Source organism: Catharus ustulatus, chromosome 21 (genome assembly GCF_009819885.2).
Source record: "Catharus ustulatus isolate bCatUst1 chromosome 21, bCatUst1.pri.v2, whole genome shotgun sequence".
NCBI lineage: Eukaryota > Metazoa > Chordata > Aves > Passeriformes > Turdidae > Catharus > Catharus ustulatus.
Window position 1 is genome coordinate 220,159 of NC_046241.1, and position 4,904 is coordinate 225,062.

Below are 4,904 nucleotides of genomic sequence, written 5' to 3' on the forward strand. Positions count from 1 at the left end.
CGCGGCGGCTGCGGGCGGAGGGGCGGGGCCGGGAGGTGGGCGGGGCTCCCTGCTGTAGGCTCTGGCCCCGCCCCCTGGCCCCGCCCCCTCGGCAGCCCCGCGGCGGGAGCGCTCCGGCATGACCGGGCCGGGGATGCTGCGGGCGCTGCACCTCAGAGCCCGTTCCAGTGCGTAAGTGGGCTCCACAGAGCTGGAGAGGGACTTTGGACAGGGGCCTGGAGTGACAGAACAAGGGGGAATGGCTTCCCGCTGTCAGAGGGCAGGGTTACATGGGATATTGGGAAGAAATTCTTCCCAATGAAAGAATGTGAGTGCGAGTGGAAAGGCCCAGGTTGCCCAGAGAAGCTGTGGCTGCCCCAGCCCTGGAAACGTTCACAGCCAGGTTGGACAGGGCTCATGTGCAGCTATTGGCTTTGGATAGGGCTGTGCAGTGCCAAACCACCTCCTCCCTTACCAGTCAGAGCCACATCCCTGGATCACTCCCTTGCAAAACCTCTTTCCATACCCTGGATTAGTCTCTAGGATTTGCTTTCCAACCCCTATGTCCTCTTCAGAGTACAATTGTCCCATCTGGGTGGACGACAGTGGGTGCTTGGTGGAGGTGTGCCTCCACAGCCACAAGCCCCCATGGACACCCCAGTCACGCCAATAGCCATGTCCAGCACAGCTGCCAGGTTATCCCTGTGTGCTGCAGAGCTCCCAGACTACCCAAGGTTTCCCCCCATGGAGTCAGGGGATGCTCTGCAAAATCCTGGCATCCCATCTCTGGCCCCATGCTCTGGGCACAAACCTGAGGCCTTGGCACAAACACAAATGACATCATGCTGTACGGGACCTGCTGGCCAGCATGTGCTACCTGCTTCTCAGTGTAGGGATTCCCATTGCTGTGCCATGCTGCGTGGCTGGGCTCAGCCCCAGCCGACACGCTCACAGCCAGAGCTCTGTTCGAGCATCAGTGGTGCCTTGGCAGGCTGTCAGCCCACTCTGAGCCTGTCCAAGCAGTGCTGAGAGCAAGCTGCCATGGTGTGGTGGGACAGGGATGTCAAGCCTGACTCTGTAAGGAATTGCCACCTACCCATGGCTCCCTCTGCTACCATGGCTGAGCAGAAAGGAGCCAGGCAGAGGTGGGTGACAGCATGGCATGGGGACAGCCATGTCATCTGCTCCCAGCAGAATAGTTACCTCTTAAATTTTCTATATTCCTTAATTCCCTTGGCCCTTTGCTCCTGTGAAAGGGACTGTGAAGAAAAAAATCCCTCTCTGGGATTTTACTTCCCCAAGAAAAAGCTGCTGTCATGGTTTAGGAATGGCACTCCCCAGTTTAGTGCCCCCTGCCCAAGACTCTCCCAAACCAGATGCTGCTGCTTTCCCTCCCTCCCTCCCTTCCACCACCTCCTTCCTACTCTGGGAATGTAGTTGAGAACTGCAGGCATAAAAAGGTGGGTTGAGATAAAAACCATTTACTGGTAAGAGCACCTCTCTAGGAACCTCATCACTCCCCAGCATCACACTCAGCCGTGGGGCAGGGGCACTATTTCTTCATCTGGGAGCAAGTGGTGGGTGATGGATGGGGCCACAGGAGCCCCGATCACAGTGGGCAAGTTGGATCCTCCAGCACTGATCCATCAGGGACAAGCCAGGCTGGCAGCAATGTGTGACCTGATCTCCTGAGAGAGCCAGAGAGGGACACACTAAAGCCATGGTCACCCCCCTGGGGGCTTGCAAGATCCTGCTGGATGAAAGCTTGGGAAACCACCTGTGCCTTACCCTGACTGCAGTCACTTCCAGCCCTCTGGCAGGGATGTCTCCCCTTATTCATAAGTTATATACATGTAGATTGTAAAACATACATATGAATAGACATTTTAAAAGGACAAGATAAAGAATTTAATAAACATTCATTTTAAAATATTATTTTATTTTGTTTATTAATTTGTACATATTTGCACCAAATATATGATACCAAAGTGTATTTGCACCAAATATACTTTCCTCCTTCATTCACCCTGATGTGTTGTCCTGTGTACCCCTGGAGTTGCATGCACCCTGGCTTCTCTGGAGGAAGCAGGGGTCTCCCCTGAACTCTGAGGACAGGAATTCACAATTCTTTTATCCCCGATGACACTGCTGGTCCTTTCAGCAAGCTCCACTGGTGCGTATTGTGGTGTGGTCGGATCTATCGGTGTCTTGAGCTGGTGAAGGCTAAGCACAGACAGGGTTGGGACTCACGGTACGCAGCCCTTCCCTGCCACAAGGATTCCCCATTTTCCCCCTCTGCCCATAAGTTCCAGAGGTGCATTCCTAGCCCAATACTAAAGCAGTTACACTTGGCAGGAGCGGCCATGAACTCTCAGGTTGCCCTGGCAGCAGGAGAGCAAAGGGGTGGCAGATTGTTCTGGCTCACCCCTTCCCTGGGAATCAGAGGTAAAAAGGGATGGGAAATTCCCATTTTATTTCCAAAGGAGCTGCTGATTTTGTAGGTGTCTTAAAATTTGGGTTCCTCACCTAGCCCCGTCTTGTTCATGTCTTCTGGGAAGATGTAGCACAGCCTAACCTGAATGGGATGAAGCATGTTGGTTTTCCACTGAGAAATCTTGGCTCCATCAATCACAGGACACTAGGTTCCATAATTTTTCCTCAATAGGATTCTTACAGAGTTTTGCTTGTAGAATAATCCCTACTGGGCTGAGGTACGGGAAGGACACACATTTCACTGTATCTGTGGCTGGATCTCCCTTTACACACTGAGCAAAACATCCATTCCCATCCCTTTATTGATATATAATATATTATATATTATATATTATATATTATATATTATATATTATATATTATATATTATATATTATATATTATATATTATATATTATATATTATATATTATATATTATATATTATATATCAGCAGGTTGTAAATAAACATGGAGCCCTCTTGGCTCCATGTGCTGAGAGTCCTTGGACCCTTCATGAAGGAATGTCATGAACCAGATCCATCAGCTCTCCCACCTGCACTCCTACCTTATCGCCATTTCACATGTGGAAGCCGCTTCCTGTTCCCAGGACTAACTTTTGGCTCCAAACACTGTAAAGATCAGTCCACTGACAATGGTTTTCCTACTTACACATAATTTTATTGCATTAAGAGAAAGACATCCGCCTCTGCAGTGTCTGCAAGTCAAACCCAGACGAGATTATCCACCACTTACCAGGAGTGCAAACAACTGAGTATTACTGCTGTGCTTTACACTGTTTCACCTCAGAAAGGGCTCTGCTTGGGAATAAAAACTCTTTCCAGGGCATCTGACAAGGCTCTCACGTAGATAAATGGTTAAAGGAAAAAGGCTTACCAAGGGCATTGGCATGCCAAGGCAATGTGTGGATTATCCATCTGGGCAGTATTCATTTCTTATGGAAAGAGTTCCCGGAATTGCTTACTGGGAGAACTCCTGTGGCTAAACAGTTAGCAGTGTTAAAGAATCCCCTCTAGTCAATCCCAGAGGATGCTACATGCCATCCTTCTGGCACCTCTCTGAGAGGATGAGGAGCTGTGCAGTGCTCCACACTGATACCTGGCTTTAGGGATGGGGGCTGTACCTGCAGAGCTGGGCTCTATGGAGCTAGCAGTGTGAGTCCAAGCCAGCAGTGGGGGGCTTTCGGTCACAGAGGGAGAGGATGCTGTGAATTTGGGCAGTAAGGGGTCTGGATGTGCTGGTGAGGGGAGCGAGAAGCTGCCAGATGTGCTCCCACCAGCACTGCCTGACCAGCACCCCGAGGCTCTTCCCCTGAGAGACCTGTTCCTGCTGCTGGGAGAGTGGGGTCACTCAGCTGCTTCCTCAGTGACATCTCTAACATCTGAGAATGTGGCAGGATTGTATTCTAGACATTCACAGGGCTCTCCTGATGATCCCAGGCACTGTTAAACAAGAGCAGACACAGCAGTAAGAAATCAAGGAACAGACACAGTAGCTCCTCTCCTCTTTCCAGGATTCCTGGCCTGCAACTGGCGATTGCTCTAATGATCCCACAAAATGTGACAGGTGAGACCCTACCTGAACAGCTGCTGCCCTTCATGGGAATAAATTGTGTTTATGCCCTTAATGAAAATAAAAAAGGTGTCCTGCTTCACAGATCGTGAAAGCAGATGTGAAAAAAAAAAATCTTTAAATGTTACAGACAAAGTGCCTGCTGGCCAATACTGCACTGAGGATGTCAGCCTCATGTTCACACTGAGAAAACAACATAAGGCAGGTACCTCTGAGAGTCTGGAGGACCAGAATGGCATCCAAAGGTGGCTGGGGTTCCATCAGGCTTGAGAGTGGCAAGGGGAAGCAGAGACACTGCCCTGCAGGAAAGACTCTGGGTCGAATGAGAAACTGGAGCCTAAGGATAAATAAAGATGAGATACAGAAAATTTTGAGTGTGAAACTAAAACTACTGAATTTGCAGGAGGAGCATGCCAGGAGATGATCAGTGACTCACACAAGCCTGTAAGAACCTACTGGTGCTGACAGAGTTGTCATCAGGTTCTTCAAGAGAGAAGGGTGGGAACATCTGCCAGGAGCAAAGAGAAGGTGAGTCCCAGGCTGAGAGGATTATGCACCCTCAAACAGCATTGCAAGGGCTCTCCAAGAGGGAACAGAGCAACCTTGCCACGCTGGGGATGTGCTCTACAATGCAGAGGGTCAGGAGGGCTGTGGGTCTGTCCTCGTGCCCAGCAGTGGGTGGGGGTGTGTGAGCAGCGAGCCCAAGGCAGGGGCACCTGAGCATGGATGCCATGGCATTCATGGACACACAATGCTCAAAGCAAAAAGGCATGCCGGGGGTGGGAGATGCCTTCAGGGATGTGATGCCAGGCTCTGAACCAGGAAGGGAATGGAAATGGAAGGAGAGGCATGTACTCTACA